The sequence below is a fragment of the Equus asinus genome, chromosome 3 (genome assembly GCF_041296235.1).
Source record: "Equus asinus isolate D_3611 breed Donkey chromosome 3, EquAss-T2T_v2, whole genome shotgun sequence".
In the NCBI taxonomy this organism is placed as follows: Eukaryota; Metazoa; Chordata; class Mammalia; order Perissodactyla; family Equidae; genus Equus; species Equus asinus.
This window is the reverse complement of record NC_091792.1, coordinates 139,846,694-139,866,680: the sequence shown is the minus strand read 5'-3', so window position 1 is coordinate 139,866,680 and position 19,987 is coordinate 139,846,694. Positions and strand designations below refer to the sequence as shown.

The 19,987-nt window shown below is 35.9% G+C and overlaps 1 long non-coding RNA gene across 2 annotated transcripts in view; it reads right to left on the bottom strand.

Annotated features, from left to right (window-relative positions):
* Window positions 1-3,883: 3,883 nt before the first annotated feature.
* Window positions 3,884-19,987, bottom strand: part of LOC106840538 (uncharacterized) — a 64,027-nt gene continuing 47,923 nt past the window's right edge. The window contains exons 2-3 of one of the 2 annotated variants that reach the window (XR_011502288.1): window positions 7,169-7,264; window positions 3,884-4,075 (exon numbers count right to left, since the gene is read on the bottom strand). This is a non-coding gene — a long non-coding RNA (uncharacterized lncRNA). The remainder of the gene's footprint in view (window positions 4,076-7,168; window positions 7,265-19,987) is intronic. The other variant, XR_006525112.2, reaches the window with a different exon arrangement.

Below are 19,987 nucleotides of genomic sequence, written 5' to 3'. Positions count from 1 at the left end.
CAGCCATGCCATGCTCTTCCCTGTTATTTCAATTCACACTTTGTAGTCCAGGACCTCTGAACATTTGCTCCTCATAATTCTGGACTTTCCCTCTTCCTTTTTGTGCTGATGAAATCCTCCTCCCTTTACCCAGATCAAATGTCACATTTTCTCTAAAGATTCCCAAGAAAAGTTTGTTTCACCTTCTATCTTGAGGCATCATTTTACAATTATAGCAATTATCAAAATATTTGATGATCTGTCATGCATCTAAATCACTAAACAACATCCACAGAGAGGATACTCCCTTTGTTTATTCATGAACAAGTAATTTTCAAAATTATAAGTAAGCTTTGTCATTTTCACGTTCATGTTCACTCTCTCGCTAGATTTTAATTTTTTTTTTTAAAAGGGATCATCTATTGTTTTCTGTTAGATTCCTCCAGAGTGTTTAACAGTATTTGTTATGCTTTTTACCTGTTTAATAAATATTTATTGAAATTTCTGACCACCTTTGAATAAATGCACTGGGCTAAATAGAGGTCATAAAATGCTAAGTGGTAAAAAAGCTATGCCTCCAAGAGCCTGATCATATACCTGGCAAGGTAATATTTTATAATATCATAATGGTACATTCTTATAAATGCAACATTTTCTGCAAATAATAGACAATTGAAAACTAGGAATTTATATGCAAAAGAGAGCACAAATGGCTATAGTGGCCTTTTTGAGTGAAAGAGTGACATGCAGCATCGACGTTGGTGAAAGACTACTTCAAGTTAGAAGAGAGAAGAGAGTTTTTCATTTACTCATCTATTTACTCATTCAACAACACTAAGCACCCATTGTACATCATATATATATATGTATATATATATATAGGCAGTCATTGCAATAGCAAATTAAGAAGTAAAAAAAGCTAAATTAAGGATGACCCTTAAATAATTGTTATACTGTAAGAATTCATTATGTTTAAATTATGATCAAGGTGGTATTCATAAAGCATGTCTAAATACAACTCATGTTTATCAACAAGAAAGACAATTTTGTTTCTTTCCTTTGGTAAACTTATTTTGCCAAAAGTTTCCGTTTTTTTAGTATTTATGCTACTGTTCTCATTATACCATGAATTTTGTCAGTAATGTTCATCCTAGTATTAAGAGACAAATTTCAGCAGTTCTGGCCATTTTAAAAGCACTAACCCACTCTAGGGCATGTTTCGTGCTTTGTTACTGTTCCTCGTGGAGCTGTGGAAAGCACTCTGACTTCAGCCTTAGTGAGATTGGACCCCTTATATTGTAATATGCACCCTGAAGGTCGTTGTATTGTAGTTAAGCGTTGACCTTCTTTAGCATATAGCATAGGCTAGCATATGAAAATGAGTGAACCAAGGAAGTTAAACTTTGTGTTATAAGTGGTGTGCATTTGACTTAAAACCTATACATTAAGGCATAATCCAATTCATATTTCTTCCTTCTTAACCTAATTACCCAACATTCCACAGCCAGGTAATATTTTCAACTTTATTGTGATTAAAAATTAAGCAATTTCAAAATGATCGTATGATCTGAAGGAAACAAGAAAATTTTGCTATCAGAATCAGGTATGGATAAGTTTTCTCAAATTTGGATCTTTTAACACAACTTCTAGAAAGTTAAGTAACATCAGGGGAAGTATATTGAGCCAAAAGGAAAGAAATGGTAGCTCAACGTTTGGAGAGATTCCTGGGAGTAGATATACACAAGGAAATTTCAAAAGAGCTTCAATAAATAAAGCAGACTGATATGCTATTATGATGTTTCTCAGTTAGCTTGAAAGTTTTCTCTAGTCAAAGAAGTTCCTTCATATTTAAAATTTATCTACAATCTCTTTTTCTTCCTTCTTTCCTTCCTTTCTTCCTTCCTTCTATTTTTCACTTATTGAAAGAGAATTTATTGAACTATTAAATACACAAATTCAAGTAAAATAAATTACTTTCATTGATAAGCCTACAGTCTAGAGGAGGAGATATGCATAATAGAATAAGTATAATAATAGAAATATGCACAGGATACAATGAAACTCGCTGCCCAACATGGGGGCTGAAAATGCCAGATACCTGCTTTCCAGCCATCTGTGGTTTTATGGCATAGGCGTATCAACCACCCCTGGTCAATAATACTGGCGGAAATGACTACTGATGGACTGTTGAAAATATCCCAATGGAATACATCTAAGAACTAAGGCAAAACACTGAGAATAGTTGGAAGATGGAAAGGGCCGGGTCACTGATTACAGTCGTTGAGTGCCTGAACCAAGCTGGGTACACTTGCCCCTGGGTTCTAATTTTCTGATAAAATGCATTTTGACCATTTTCAAGTCAGTTTTAGTTGAGTGTTTGATTATTACAACTAAAAAAAATCTGAACTGGTACATTTTGCTTGTCTTCATGAAGTTCCAATTTATGGCATGTTTCCTCTTAAAATGCAATTGTTTAAAAATGGAGCCTTAAAATATAAAATACAATGTGAAAATGTGAGTTTTCCTTGTCTACAGTACAACAAATTTTTAAATATTATACATTGGAAACCCTTCTGTTCTATTTACACACTAAATTACCCTTTTACTATACTCAGTGGAAATCATGTACTTTCATGTTATAGCTATTAATTTGAAATTTAATTTTCATTAATAGGCCTGAAGTAGATAAAGCACAAAATTAAGTTCCTGCTTTCATTTCAGATTCTATAGCTCATTAAATATTGAAGTAAATGCTATTTTATTTACTGAATTAGATGGAAATGATTCTTGTTCTTTGGGGACAAAACACATGGAGTTCTGGTCCTAATTTTTATTACTAATTATCCACTTATTTATAACGATAAATTTCAAGAAGTCTGTACTATGAGTCTAAGTCCTAGTTAATTCCCTTCTAAATATTTTTAGATGTTCTATTTCTTTTAATTGGTGTGGTTGACAACTTGTCAACCTGATTTATCTGAGTTTTAATCACAGGCTTCATTTTACGTGTGGCTCTGGGCAGGCTTCTAGGTGCCTGCATTTTCATTTGTAAGTTCAAGCAACAAAAGCACCTACAGAGAACCAGGTGCTTAATTTCCTAGATCCTTGGCCTACAGAATTGTAGAAGATATAGTCCCTTCCGTCACATAATTTACCGTGTTAGATATAGAACCAACATGTGATGAACTAAAATACAATGTGATGTCAACCTAATCAAGCACATGAGAGAAAAAAAATTTATTCCTTCTTGAGCAGTTGAAGGGTTAAAAGGTAGTATGTATTTGAGCTGATTCTTAGAGAGTAAATCAGATTTCACTGGGCATGACAGTTTTTTAGTAATATATTTTAAAACATACAACATGTTTTTGTAACATAACAGTTACACCTAGGGAAATAGTATGTGTAGACACATATATACGTGACAGAACTGAGCATTTTAGGAAAAAATAAGATTTTATTATGATAGAGTATAGCATACTTGAGAAACTATTGGAGAAATAGGTTCAAGAAGCATAATGAAGGACTTTGCATGCCCTGTTAAAGAGTTTGATCTTTATTCTGGAAGAAATGGAGACCACATGGAAGAATGATTTTTAGAATTAGGGAGAGGGTGTTGGTGATGATTGTATCTCTCCTTTTAGAAAGCAAGTTAGGCCAAATGTCTAAATGTGATTCATTGATATATTCCAGGCAGGAGAAAATAAGAAATTTAATTGCAGCAGGATTGTTTCATTGGATGAAGAAAGAAAGGAAACTCAGAACTAAGACTGTAATAGTGAAATTTTTTAAAAACTCCTATTCCAAACCAATCAGGGAAGTAGAATAGGCAAGTTTCATTAAATAAAGCTATGAATTGTACTAATTAGGCAAAGTCCAAGCTGCTATAACAAACAGACTCCAAAATACAGAAGCTTAAATAAGTTTATTTCTCAGACACGTTTTATTCGGGCTGGCCTAGGTTAGCAGAGTGGCTCTGATCCATGGAGTCTCTTAAGGACACAGGTTTCTGCCATTTTGTTGTTCTACTATTCCCTACTGGTTAGTTGTCATCATCTGCATGTTTGATGTTGAGTTGCTCCCATGTCTGCATTCTAGCCTGCAGGAAGGGAAAAGAAACAATGTGCAAAGCAAACAAACTTTATGCAATTGAGGCAGATATCTCTGCATCTGTCAATGATATTTACATATCACTTCTATTCAAATTCCAAGGGTGAGAACTTGGTCACCTGGGTAATGCTTAGTTGCAAAAAGGTTGAGAAATACAATTTCTAACTGGGTGGCCAGATTATAGCTATATTACTATTGAAGGATGAAATTTTAGGATTTTAGGGGCAACTATGTCTGTCACATATGAGTCAAGCATATATTCTAGGTTTATGATCGGGGAAGCTGAGTGGATGGCAATGTCATCTCTCAAGATTGAAATATTTTAGGGACAACAGATAATGTAATTGTGTGTCAGTGTGAAAATTAAAGATGAAAAGTAATATGTTTAACTCACTGAATTAGAAAAATCTATGAGGGTTCCAAGTTAAAATATCAAGAATAAATTTCTTTTCTCTTTTCTCTCTCTCTCCGTGTTTGTGTGTGTGTGTATATATATATTTATACATAGATATAAATTTACATATGTTTATACACACATATAAATATAAATAATTTGAATTACCAGTGTAGTTTGGAGTGTTAAAGCCATGGGAATGGATGGGTATGAGTTTATTGCAGGAGAGTGTGGTAGGGTTTGAAGAGAAAAGGATTAAGTTCAAGTTTTCGGTGAGTAAGAAGCAGTGTCCAGAACTGATATGACTACATGAGGAAGGAAAATGATTGCTGTAGTGAAATGGCATGAGCTTCATGGAACAAGGGGTTTACATACAAGCTGGATGATTACTGGTCTTGGTGCAGCACTAGGCAATTGAGGAGAATGTTAACTGTGTCTTCCAGTTCTCAGATTAAACAGTATTGGATATCGCTGCATCTCTAATTAGGAAGGGTACAGGAAAGAGTATCCTCAAGTGTGACCTATTCTTTTTAGTTAAAGCAGCAAATAGACAAAGTGTTCTTGAAAGAATTGCTGGGGTGTGTGTCTTTTAGAGGGTAATATGAAAAGGAAAACGAAAGCTGCAAGCAGACAGTTGGGCCAAGAAGATGCTCCTAAGACTATGTGAAAAGAAATATAGGAGATAAAAGATAACTAGAAGGAATTATGGGGCCGGCTCCATGGCCTGGTGGTTAAGTTTGGAGTGCTCCCCTTTGGCAGCCAGAGTTTGGTTTCTGGGCATGGACCTGTATCACTCATTGGTGGCCATGCTGTGGTGGCAACCCACATACAAAATAGAGGAAACAGATGTTAGCTCAGGGCAAATCTTCCTCAAGAAGATAATAATAATAATAATAATTAATAATAATAATAAAGATAACTAGAAGGAATTATATTTTTTTGTGGAAAAACCTGGATGGCGAAGGCATGCCATAACAGGCATAATATCATTCCTTAGCAGATGAAGATATAGTTTCAAACACTTTATGTCATCTGCTTCAAGTCACAAAGCTAGTTAATAGCAATTTTAAGACTAGAACCCAAGTCTTCTAACTTCATTTCTAGAGATTTTTATATGTTTACATCTTTGAGCAAAAACTTCTGTTCCCATGTGTAGGCGATAGATAATTGATCCTCATCAAAACCAACTCAGGGGACCCAGACACAACAGTGCCTGATAGCTCGGGGGGCTTGAAGACCCTTGATTACAGTTTTCTCACTTCTGAGCTGCCTATCACTGCAGATGTGACATGTGACCACAGGACCACATCCCTGAAGCATGTACAGGATCTCTGATCCTTGGTTAGGCTCAAGCTGTAATGTGCTCTCTTCCTTTCTCCTTCTGTTTGAGTACCTTTTAGTTAATTTCTTCTTTTTTTCTCAATAAGCAGACAGATTTTGCTGAGTGAACACTAGAAGGGAATCTAGGTAGAGTGGGAAAGCTGGAGAAGAGGTTGTTAAAGGAAGGAAAATATTTGCAAAGAGAGAAGGAAAGTGACTATGAGTTAGATATTTTTAAGAAAATATGCCTTGGGTTCTTGCATTAAATATACATATATAGTAGATAATCTTATATGTGGGATTTTAAAAATAATATATTTTGATGGATTAAATAGAATTCAATTTCCATAGGTGTATTTATCTTTTCACTGGATATTTATATGTATACTAGAAATGGCCCTACCTTAGAGACATTTCCAGGAAAATATGAATTGTCACCAGTGCAGTTTTCAATTCCTTGAAGATGACCTTCTTGTCTAAGATACCATCCTTGATTTTTCCCCTTCTCAACATATGGGACATTTTCTAACTCTTCCCACTGCCTTCACCTCTCACAACATCATTTTGTTTTTCCTGGTTTATAGCTAAATTGACCAACTCCTGTTGATCATCCTCTACTCTGCCTAGCCTATCTTTATCTATCTTTTCAGTGGTGGGACTCAGTCATTTGATAGATTTACTTGTTTGTATTTACAAGTTCTAGTATCTCTTTTTAGAGCAACATAAATATTTTAGAATTAAGAAAAAATTGTTATAAACAAAGTGATCTGACTTCAAACACACTGTCATCTATCTATTTTGATCTCTATTTGCTCCAGTCCCACTGATGTTGTGATGATAATTCACTGTAACTGAGAGAAGTTAACTATAGGCAAAGAAGGGCAAATATCTGACCAGCATTGTAGTACTTTCTACTCTGGAACTTAAGCAGTCGTAGCAAATTTATTATTGTCCTACTTTCCCTGGGGTCCTAAGGATAGCCTAAGAATGCGTTTTAGTGCAGCTCCTGGGGAAGAATTGATTGGAATTGTCGATGAGATGAGACCTCTTTGATACTCCGCTTCTGGATCTAAGTTCTGCTTTTAAATAACAGGTACCACCAAACTCTTTCATGGCTTATATATTTCAAACCAGCTAATTTTCTCTGTATTGATATATAACCTCCCAAACTATCTCTATCCTTCTATTCAAATGTCCTAAAATTTTTTGTGAGTTATTTCCATATTTATTCAAAAATGATAAATCCACTGACTTGTGGTTTGGTAGGTTTTTGTAAGTATTCAATCTGCGACTGAGAGTTTATTTGGTGTTTTTTTCTAATTTTTTACTATATAAGCTAATATTTTTCTTATAACTGTGTATATATACCTTTCATGCTTCGACGTGTTCTAATTCCTCCAGCAGTGTTAGTGTGGAATTCAGCCTGTAGAAAGGTAGTTCAGGATCGTCAGCCGTGCACACAAGCTTGAAATCAAAAATGGCTTTTTAATTACAACTAGTTATTTCAAAGCTTCCTTCAATTTTTGGGGGGGGAATATTTTTTTTTTCTGTTGAGGCAGAGATTTCAAATCAATCTTACTTCCATTATTGAATTAATGAGAGAGTTGCCATATATTTTTATTAGACTTATTTACAGAAGCAAGAATGAGCGAGAAACTGGACGTAAAGTCTAGATTAGAGAAAAGCTGATTACTGGTAAATACAGGGACAAGATAATAAACTCTTCTTAGTGCCAATATTTCTGCACTGATAATGACAGACCACATATAGAGCCATAATAAATCATATATAAATTAGAAAGCTGCATTTTCTACTCAACCAATAGAAAAGCACTTAAAAAATAATTGTACACACATATACCCTCATGAGTTCACCTAATGAAGTGGCCAGTGATTTGATAAAATTGGTTCCCCAGTTATTGCATTATAAATTTAGGTAAAATAAAGCACGTTTATCATTTTTCTAGAACCAGTGAGATGATACAACCTCTTTTAGATTAGAGGTTAAATCAGGCTTCAGATTTGGGGTTAAATAGTGCAAATCTGAAAGACAACAGTACTTAGAATGTTTTCACACATAAATGTTGTGAGTAATGTAAGGCATAAGTCATGGTGAAGACAAAGGGTTTAAAAGTGTATGTCTTATTACTGCACACCGTTTAGGATGGCTATCACTAAAAATATGGACAATAACAATTGTCTGGGAGGATGTGGAGAAATTGGAACCCTTTCTGCATTGCTGGTTGGAATGTAGAATGGTACAGCTGCCAAAAGAAACAGGTTGTTTGCTCCTCAAAAGTAAAAGAATCACCGTATAATCCAGTAATTCTACTTCTCTGTATATGCCCCAAATAAGCGAAAGCAGAGACTCAAATACATCCTTGTACACAAGTATTTATAGAAGCATTATTCACATTAGTCAAAAGGTAGAAATAACCCAAATGTCCATCAACAAATCAATGAATAACAAAATGTGGTGTATACATACACGAGTACAGATCTTCCTCGACTTCCGATGGGGTTATGTCCCCATAAACCCATCATAATTTGAAAATATCGTAAGTCGAAAATGCATTTAATACAGCTAACATACCGAACATCACAGCTTAGTCTAGCCTATGTTAAATATGCTCAGAATGCTTACGTTAGCCTACAGTTGGGCAAAATCATCTACACAAAGCCCATTTTATAATAAAGTGTTGAATATCTCATGTAATTTATTGAACACTGTACTGAAAGTGATAAACAGAGGGTTGTGTGGATACAGCATGATTGTAAGTGCACCGTTTGTTTACCCTCATGATCGTGGGGCTGAGTGGGAGCTGTTGCTCGCTGTTGATGCCCAGCATCATGAGAGAACATTTTACAGCATGTCGACAGCCTGGAAAAAGATCATAATTCAAAATTTGAAGTATGATTTCTACTGAATATTTATTGCTTTCGCACCATTGTAAAGGCAAAAATATCTTAAGTTGAACCATCGTAAGTCGGAGACTTCTGTATATTATTCATGCTTAACAAGGAATGATATTTTGACACGTGCTACAACATAGATGAACCTTGAAAACATTATGCAAGTGAAATAAGCCAATCATGAAAGGACAAATATTATATGATTCTACTTATATTAGATACCTAGAATAGGCAAATTCATAGAGACAAAGAGTGTAATAGAGGTTTCCGGGGGTTGGGGAAGTAGAAATGTGGGGTTATTGTTTAAAGGGTACAGAATTTCTATTTGGGATGATGAAAAAGTTCTGAAAATGGACAGTGGTGATGGTTGTATAACATTGTGAATGTACATAGCATTGATTAGTCTTGTGTATATTTTGCCATAATAAAAATAAGTGCATACATCTCTTAAAAAGGGATATTTACTATAAGATGCAAATAAAATGGAGAATATAGTAATTATCTGCCATTATAAATCAGTTAAAAAATCTGAATGGTACCTATCATATGTTACTGAAAATTCTCTGTATTTAATGATAAAAACACATTATATACATTTTATTTATTTAGATCCTTGCACTAAAAATTAGGATTTAAATGCATAACCGTTTCCTCAGAATTGTCTGACAATGAATTATAAAATTTACTTATGGTATTTTTCAGGAAATCTTTATTGATTTTGATGAGATAAAAACATTTTCAAGATATTTTAATATCTTTCTGTACTTATGTTCAGATTTCTCTCACAGCCTGTAGTACTTTCTTCTTAGTATTAATTATTTTAATTTAATAAAATATGATACATGTTTATGATTTTCATCACCCCCTCCATTCAGGATCACATCAGCAACTGGTCATTGAGGGCCTGAAAGAATACATCATCACAATTCTATTGTCTGAATGGTTCTGGTGATTTCTGTGCCAGATAAACCATTTTCTGTTTTTGAGTGGAGTCTACATAAAGGGTTACAACCTCAGAGAAGGATAAACACATGATAAAGTTCTCTATCTAGAAGGCTTTTGAAGGGAAGCCCTGAAGCGTCTGTTACCAGGATCTATTGGAATAATAAGTGATGCACAAAACCAGGACAGTAAAACTATTGGCCAAGAAATGTTATAAAACAGAAAACATTAGCAGCAGGGACACTCAGCTGGAACTCTGAAACAGGAGGAATGACAGAGCCGTCAGCAATGGTTGTGAATTGTCAGTGCAAATTTAGTATCAGTGGTAGTGATGTGAGGGTAGATCAAGAAATGACTTAACTCTCTTCTGAAGACCAGGGCAGTGACAGATCCTCTTGTGGCCTATTAAGTTCACTGTGTGGGGGTGGAGCCAGGTCCAGTGCTACAGGAAGCCATATGGCTACAAATAGAAGACTCATAAATTTAGGTCTGGGAATACTATTCTGTATTCTGTAAATGACTATAGAAAGGAATTTATTCCGTGGAAATAATTTGAGACAAAGAAAAGCAAATCTTTATTTAAAATTATGTTCATGTCAGTATCATTAATAAAAGGGAAAAAGTGGGAAACAGTAAAGTATTTTAGCGAATTTTGAAACCTCAAAAAATTGGGATATTATTTATAAAATAAAAGTATTATGGAAAGCATACAGAAACATAAAAAATGTGTGACATAATATTAAGTGAATAAAAGTGTATGCAAATGCCATTTTTGAGGCTTTTTTTGTCGTTTAACACATACACTGGCATGTTGCTAAAGACTAGACGTAATTATATGAAACTAAAAATTAGAAAGCTGTGTTAGAGTGGTGGGTTATCTTTACAAATGTCTCATGTCACTATGAATATATGGTGTGTGTATATATGTATAGAAATATATATATATAAAATCATGAAAATTATTTTGTAACAGAGTTCTCACTCACAAGTACAATGGATACCTTTTCGTATGATTTAGAATTAAGATCCCTCATTTTTAAGGTGTCCATACCTATAATAAACAACCAACCGAATTAATTGCAATGAAAAGGAATTCCCTAAGAATAAATGGATAGTTCTCAGCAGTCATTGCTGAAATGGAAAAAATGGAAGAAACTATGTTATGGCCTTGGATCAAACAATAGGAGAATAGATTCCCCTGTTTTATAGCCAGTCCAATTTAACATATTCTAGGCAATTTTTCCTCACCAAGTATGTATGAGAGCCTCAGAGGAGCAAAGACATCTCCAGTTTTCAGTGATCAGTCTTGCAAAGAGGTTCTCAAATAAAAAAGAAAGTGTGCAGCTAAATTGCTAACATCACCAGAAAATGTCACTTTTAATTGGGTGGGAATTATGCAGTCAGGTGTGACAAGGAGGAAGGGGTTATCATGAGCTAATAATTTGACAGAAATGCAGCCTCATGCTTCTTATCCCTCCAGAGTGTTATCTCATGATTACCAAACACTCTGCTTAGATATGCCTTATTAGTTTCTCTTTTGGATACCTTCATTCTTAGGAAAACCATACTTCTGTGTGCTAGAATATGATGATGTTAGCAGTTTAAAATATGAGCGGCTGCTTCAGCTGAACTAGTAGTTCACAAAAATTAATCTACCCTTTACATTAATCTGTGCACTAATCAGAATGTTTCTTTAATCCAAGGAATTTTATAATGCAGTCTAAATCACTCTGGCCCAGGTGCCTGGTGCTGCTTAAAGAAAAGTAACGAGAAAATTTAATCTGAAGATTATTAAGTATTTTAGGCTGGTGCTGACTGGTATCACGTAGCAACTCTATAACATACTAAGCAAATCTAACAAATAGCAACTCATCCTTTCTGTCACCGCAGATCAAATAATTAGGAGAGAGTCCCCTGCTGATGGCAATAAGGAAGACAATGATAAGATGCGAGAATTTTAAGAAGACAAAGGTAGTTTGAGATAATAGCTTGTGGCCACTGCCATTATTAGGATGATTACTAGCTGCAAAGCATTCACGAAAGCAGTTCATAAGATGACTTGGAGGTTTTACAGGTATATAGTTACAGAAACGGAAAAAATACTGCATAGGTCAGAAACAAATGAATTCAGTTAAATAATCTACCATCAAGGAATTGTTATTGGTCACATTTATAGAGACAAGAATAAAAAGCTTAAAATTTCACCAGATAGCTGATCAATTACAGCCTACACACCTTATTTCCATGAGATTATATAAGATAGCTGTTTGTGCCAAATCAGTTTTCTGGGACCAGTAAAAATGTTTCTTTTGTAAGGTGAGTGGAAGAAAAGAGTAGGGCCTGAAAGAAAGAAATTACACTGGATACCCAGAACCAAACCTCCAACATTATTCTATATTGTCAACATTAAAAGCAAAATGAAAGAGTTTATCTTTGAAAATAAAAATCGTGTCTTCTCTGCTTCCAGCTATGAAAGTTGTTAACTGGTTAACAAATTTGCCCTCCCAGTTGTAAATTCTATAAAATTAGGAGAACGTATGCTGGGCAATGATGTCGAGGCATTGAACAATAGGCAGTGCAGACTGTAATTCTGGGAAAATGGGAAACACAAGAAGTGAGTTCCATGATCACCCTGACAATATCCACAAATTTCTGTCTTGGAGTGCTTTTCCAATAAGGTATGTGGAAGTGGATCCTAAGCAGAGCAATGGTCTCAGTGTGCTGCAAGAGCAAGGAGAAAAATTCTGAGCTGCTGAAGTAGCCAGAATTCATGGCAGAGGATAACCGAAGAGAGGGGGCTGCACAGAAAGTGGACCATAGAAGTTTGTGTGGGCATTCACCATGAGTTCTTGGCTAATGGACAAGAGACATATGCTCAGAGTGACATGTTGAGGGCCTGGCAGAGATCACCTGTTGCAGAAAATGTGTAATTTGGGCAGGCACAGAAGTGGTTACAATACAACCAGAATGGAGAGATCGAATTGAGCCCCTCAGACATTCAGCTGAGACCCTAGAGGAACCTTGCCTTAGGGGTAAGGAAAAAAAAATTACAGTAAGCTCACATCCTAGTACTGAATTCAAACCCTAAGCAGACTTGAACTAGATGAGAATAATACCAAGCCTGGCCACACCAAAAGACATCACCTCTAATTTAACTGCCTGCCAGAACAAAGCTCGATATCTTAAGGAAGAGGACATAATTCATCTACGAGGTGCAACATGCAATAGAAAACTACTAGATATGCTCAAAATACTATCTATACTTAATACACCTTAACATGACTTATGCTTAAGAGGAAGAGAACTTAGTAAAAATGACATTATTTCTGAGATTTTATAATTAGCAGAAACAGATTTTAAAGCAGATATTATAAATATGTTCAAAAACTTAAAGGAAAATACGTCAAACATGGATGAACACAGAGGGAATTTCAAGTAAATAAATTCCACCTCTTATGGGAGAAATGAAAACTTTGCAAAGACAGTAATTTGCAAATACTTTAATCCAACATAAACTAAACATAGTATGTCATTTTTTTCCTTGTCTGCTTTCGTTCCTTTTTCCTTAACTTAGATTTTCAGTAGTTTGACAATGAGGTACCAGGTGGAGTTTTCTTTGTATTTATTCTGTCATTCTTAATTCTTGACCCTGTGCTTGTAATCTGATTTTGATTTGTTTTTCACCCTCTTGATTTTTTTCCTGTCTCTGAACACTCTTAGGATATTCTCTTTTCCTCCATTATTCTAAACTTTCATGATAATATGCCCTGGTTTGAGTCTTTTTTAGCTGTAGTCTCAGCATTTGTTGGACCTTTTCAATATATAAAGGCATGAGCTGTGTTCTGAAAAAATATATTGAATTATTTATCCCTCCTCCATTTTTTCTTTCCTCATTCTTTAATTCCTGTTATTCAGATTTTCTAACACCTGGGTGTATTCTATACTTTCAAATATTTTTTCTTTCCTAATACATATATATATATAAAATATACCTAATAAATATAATATATATATACCTAATATATATATATATATACATAGGGTGTTTTTAATCTACTTTCTGAGAGAACTCCTCATCTTCAACTTCAGCTCCCAACATCAGCTTCTACTGATGTTTAAATTTATAATAACATATGTTAAATTCAAGGCATTGTTTTTTCTTCTCTGAATAGTTCTTTTTAGATATCACTTTTTGTTTTGTGGATGTGACTTATTGATGGTCTTGACTGTGAGTTAGAATGGCTGTACCATACGTTGCAGGATCCTCATTATCTTTAATATTGTCTCTGGGCCTGATTTTATTAACCAGATAAGATTCTTCCAACGTCTTCCCTAGGGGATGAGGTGGCCAGCCTGCTGAAACCAGGTAGTGAAATGGAGGCAGTAAAAGCTGTACCATTTTCTGCTTTCAGAAAATTACCACTGCTTTCACCTATTTCTGGTGTTCTCCAGGCCAGATTCCTGCGGATCCTCCTTCTCAGGGTTGTAATCTCTAGGTTTTTTGTTCCAGTGGTAGAAGACAGTTGCCTAGCTGCATGGAAAGACAGAGTACAATTTGTGGTTTTGCCTCTTGCATAGACTGTCAGACAGTGCTCCTAAAGGCTTCAAGGGCATACCAAATTTTAGAATTACCTGTCATTGCCAATTCCTGAACTATTATTCCACTCTCAGGTCTAAACTGGGCTGTTTTTCAGCTTCTTCCACTGTGAGCTTGGGTTCAATTTCATAAATCTGTAGCTTTTCAGCAGAAGGCAAACCACAGATTGCTAGTTATGCTCCTTTATTTTTGTATGTATTGTCTATGGCAGCTTTTATACAACAATGACAGAGTTAAGTAGTTATGACAGATATTGTATGGCCCACCAACCAAACATATTTACTATCTGATTCTCCAGAAAGTATTTGCCAACCCCTGGTCTAGAGTGTTGTTTATTACTTATGCCTCTTTCTCCTAGCTTTCACAATTTTGCTTCTATTGTTTCCTCTCCCCTGCTTGTTTTTTCCTGAGGACATTTTGATCTATCCAGCAGAGAGAAGATCTGTTTCAAGGTAAAGCCACAGGAGATCCCCACACATTTTGTATCTTTACTGTTTCTATAACTGAATATTAAATACATATTAATTTCTTTGGCATTCAGGTTTCCCATGCTACCCTAGATTTTGCCAGTGATAAAACAGCATGAACCATTATAAGAAGATGCTGATATTAATTTTTTTTAATTTTTATTTTTTCGGATGTACATCATATTTCGAATTCTGTATACATTACATCATGTTCACCACCCGAACACTAATTATAGTGCATCCCTTCACATGTGAGCCTAATCACACCTTTTGCCCTCCCCCCTCCCCCCTTCCCCAATGGTAACCACCAGTCCAATCTCCAATGCTATGTGTTTTTTTTTTTTTTGCCGTTTTTATGTTCTACTTATGAGTGAGATAATATGGTATTTGACTTTCTCCCTCTGACTTATTTCACCCAGCATAATACCCTCAAGGTCCATCTATGTTGTCACAAATGGCCGGACTTCGTCATTTCTTATGGCTGAGTAGTAGTCCATCGTGTATAAATAATTTCTTTTTACATACTTTCATCCAGAAAACATATATGGAGCATCAAATATGCAGGGTGTCATTTTGTTCAATGCTTCAAACATTAAGAATAGCAATAATAATAACTATAAAAGAGACATGTTCACTGTCCTTACAAAATGTAGCCTAGTAAGGGATATGGAAATAAAAAACTATTTCAAATCAATATAACATGAGTTATTAAACAGTAATAACAGCTGACATAGGGAGTAGATTTGCTTATGATAATCAGAAAGTTTCATTTTGAGGGCTAAGTAGAATTTTGACACTCAGAGCAGAAAGGGTACTCCTGCCAGAAGACAAATATGTATACAAAGAATCAAGTTCATCTTAAAAGAATTGAAACATAAATTTCCACCATTGTTCAGCTGTGCGACCTCTGGTAAATTATCTAACATTTTTATGCTTTAGTTTTCTCATGTGTAATATTAATACTTTCCTCAGAGTTTTACTCTAAGGATTATATGAAAATAATGCACTTGACAGATTTAACAGAAATCCTAGCACATAATATATGCTTAGTAAAAGGTAATCATTCATATTATTGTGATGATTACAAATTATCCGTTTTCTTTGTAAAGAAGGGGTAATATTTTAACTAAAAGGATAAATCTCTGATAGTATTTCAAGCATAATGGTAGCTGTCAATAGAGGTATTTCGAAAACGAATAAGCTTTCAATCATCCTTCAAATTACAGGGTATAGACAGCTAGTTACTTTCTTCCCAACAGCTATGAATAGGCCTGATAAGGGATAATTCACAATTAGATATTCCAGGGTTAGAATAAGGATCACCTGAATTCATGTTCATCCAAATTATTTTCACAACTTTTCTTTACAATTAATAATACAACTACTTACAATTTATATCTATTTCTCCGAGACAGATCTTATCTAGCAGGTTGAATAACATTACTTGAAGGAAATATATCAATATATTTTCCCTAGCTGCTACCACAACTTACATTTCCTTTCATTTTGTTTGCTTTTTAAGAGGTAGAACTTCATAATATCTTATAGAATGGGTTGTTCAAAAAAAGCAACATTACAACATTTATTGATCTACAAGTAGATCTAGATTAAAAAAAAATGTGTGACATAATTTGGTACACTGTTGATTTAAATCTTTTTTTGTACTCTATCTCATTACTTTTTATAAAAATAGACATTGTAACCAGAGATCTGGCATACTTCTCAAGTTTAGATTAGTGTGATGTTTAGAACAATAGTATCCCAAGTTAAAGTAAATGAGTGAGTCTATTTGGGTCTCTTTATCTACTGGAAGCATGCACAAGCGTTTTTTATGGACTCACAGAAGCATTGAGCAGGCTTTTGTGATTGGAGTATTTCTATTCTTGCACGTTAGGTGTCCATTTTTTATATAAGTTCAAATTTTGCTCTGTAGTATAACCCTTGACCTAAACATTTGTAGAAATTTTTTAGAAGTCCCATCTGTAAGGTATTAAAATTGCACATTTTGATAATTTCCTTTGCAGAATTCTTGTGACAAATGCTTTTCTAAGCTCCTTAATCTCTCTGAACTTGGCACAGCATTTTACCCATATTTAAGATGAACTCACTTTCCATTTTGTATAAGAGAAGCTTTAAGCCAATGGAAATGCCCCAAACTCAGCATATATTTAAAGAGACTTAGTGTCAGTCATTGGAATAAAAATACTGAAGGAAAATGTTCTTTTGGCCTCAGTAAATGTCATATGGGAGCAGACTCTGGGGCAAAGCATGCAGAAGCTATAGAAACACCAGCCTTGGAGGATAAAATAGGACCAGAAATGCATAGGATTGGGGTTAGGAAAACAGACAGTTTCAGAGACTGGTCCTTATGAGAACAGCTTCGAAGTCTAAAGCAAGGGGCTGATGAGCTTGGCGAGCTCATACTCAGCCATGTCCTCAAAGGAAAGAGGTCATGTCCATTCAGTACTTACAACACAGCCTCAAGGAAGCCCCTTGGATGACTCTACTGCAACAAAAAGTTTTCCAGGAATTGCCAAGCCAGCAGGGTAGTGTGTGTGTGTGTGTGTGTGTGTGTGTGTTTGTTTTGAGGCTATTCTTGACCTGGATCTCATCCAATTATCGATCCTATAATAATACCGGAAAGCAGTTGACTTCCAAATAATTAACTGTTTCAGCCTGGGGCAGTTCTTCTTGATGGCTCTCAGGGATTTGTCTTCCATCCATATCCATGGCATCAGAGACCCCACAGAATTGTAGCTACCAGTCCCTCACTCTAAAATGGATGCTACCCACATCCCTCTACTGCTATGCTCTCACTCTAGCAGTCAGTCCTGGTGTAGAATGGAGGACTGTGTGAGTTACCTTTTTTATGCTACGAACTATATCAGCCAGAATCTCTCTCTATATCATGCCAAATCAGAGTTGGCCACAAGAGAAATGTATCCAAGGTTTGGGAAACAGAAGTGAATTAGCCACCATTGCTTCTGAAGGTAATTTTGCAGCCGGATACAGGAAAAAAGGTGCAGAGGTAATAGGTGGGTTTCAAATTGTTCTCACTCTCATCTGTTCTTTATGCAGTTTTTTCCCCAATGCTGGCTCTGCTAGCAAACAGCATTGTCAGCCTTACCGCTGCATCCTTGACAGTGGATCCACAGAGGCTGGTGCTGCACTGAGAGAATGGATTCCTATAGATCTCTGTACAAGCTGCCCCTTCTAGTTCCACTTCTGGCTCTTAAGAGCTTGGCTTCTCAGCTTGACTAATTAATTAGTCTTTCCCTTGTCCTCCAGCCCCACCCCCAATACTTTTAGACACTCACGTCCCCATCTCCTCCCAAAATTGGTCTAATTCCTATACTAATTCTGTATCCTCCTGCATTGATATTGACTCTGCTCTTGGGACTGAACCCTCACTGAAACAGGTGGGAACATTTGCTCTCTCTGCTAAATGCTGTGACTTTACCCAAGTTCAAGGGAAACATGGATTCTTGTATATCATTCTTTGCTTCCTTACCTCCACATTTGGAAACAAAAATCACCCTTAGACTGCCAACTCCTGGATTTCTGGATGGATCAGATATAGGTGATGATCCAGACCATTCTTCCCAGCCCACTTCAAATATCCAGAGGATGTCCCCTCCTCACCCTATCATTCTCATGGTTATTGGGAGTGAGGGATGCAATGAACAGAAATACTCTGGTCCACATTCTCATTTCATCTTATCTCTGTAGAGGTTCATAACAGCTCTTCTTTTCTTCCTTCTGTATTCTCATTCCTTTTGTATAACATCTGTTATGGTGTCTTTTGAATTCCAAGACGAGATTTACCATTTTTGTCCCAACTGTTCTTATGAGGGTGGCCACTGGGAAAGTAAAATTAAACTTAACTCCTGATGTGAAGTCTTCATGCATTTAATATTTAGTCTGCCACCACTAGCTTGTTACCTGTTCTAAATCAGGTGAGGAGTATTGCTGCGTATAGGCTCTGGCCTCTGATTTCACTCACTTAGGGACTGCAATATCTTCCTCTGGGGAGGGGAACCAGATTCCAAGCAGAGCAGGAAATTGGCAAGGTATCAGGATACCAGATTAGTAGGCTGGGATTCAGGTTCCATTGTGAATTATTCTCAGGAACAGGAGTGCCCTGATGCAATTGGGTCAATACCATTTCTCCATAAAATGCTGCATGAGAACAGTGTAGGGAATCCTGAGTCTCTGAGGCTCCAGGAATGCCCAAGATTCATCCATAATGAGCTGGGCATCAGGTGTATGGGGGAACAACTTCAAGCTACACCATTGGATGGAGTTGCAGCACCCGATATTCTTCCTCTACAGAAGAAGAATGATTCAGGAACTGAAGTAGCTCAGGCTGCCAGGTCATTCCTCAATAGTAGGAAGCCAAGAAGCTGAAAAATGTGAGGGGTGGACAGTTTGCACTGGCCTGTTTTTCCTTTGCTTGGTGAAGAAACAGTACTGTTAGCAGAAAGTAGGCCTTGGAAGCAAAGATTGTGGATCTCTAAAGATTTTTGTTGATAGTGAGTTTACTGTCTGGATTTGGACACTTAAAATGTTTGTCAATCAACAGTAATGTGTATTGAACGGTGGAAAGTACTATTTTTTGTTCCTCTCAGATTGAATCTCCCTAAAATCCCTTGCCTATTTGCATTTTACTATCCTAATCCTTTGCAACTAATTAGGTATTGAATTTCTCCTCTTAATCTTTTGCATTTAAATGTACTCATTCTTTTTTTCATAATTTTTCACATGTTTTGAAATGTTCATTATCAAAGTTCCTCCTACTCTGTTCTGGAAATAGTTCATACTCATCTGTTATCCTACTTCTGTGTCTTAAACAGATAACTGAGGTAAACACTTTCCCTAAATCCACCAAAAACATATGAAAAGAACAATCGGTATGGATTTCTTCCATCCTCTGTCCAAGAAGTGCTGTTTTCATGGTCAGCCCAGGAGAGGGGTTTTTGTACGTGCCTTGGGTCATAGTCATTGTCTCCGTCTCTGATGCCTATTCCATGCCCACTTAGTTTGTGATAAACTTTTAACAATATAAGCAAAAGTGGCTACTGAATCCACTTCGTTGGGCCATTCCAAATTCAGCCATACTGCCTGGAGTTCTCCAAGCAAAGCAAACAGGATGATGGCATCCTGAGCAAGCCTGTCAGTTCAACAATCTAAGAGGTGAGTTTCTGCTCCCTGGTGCAAATGCATGTGTAAGAATATTCTAAGTAATTTTTAAAAGGTTGATAATAGTTTT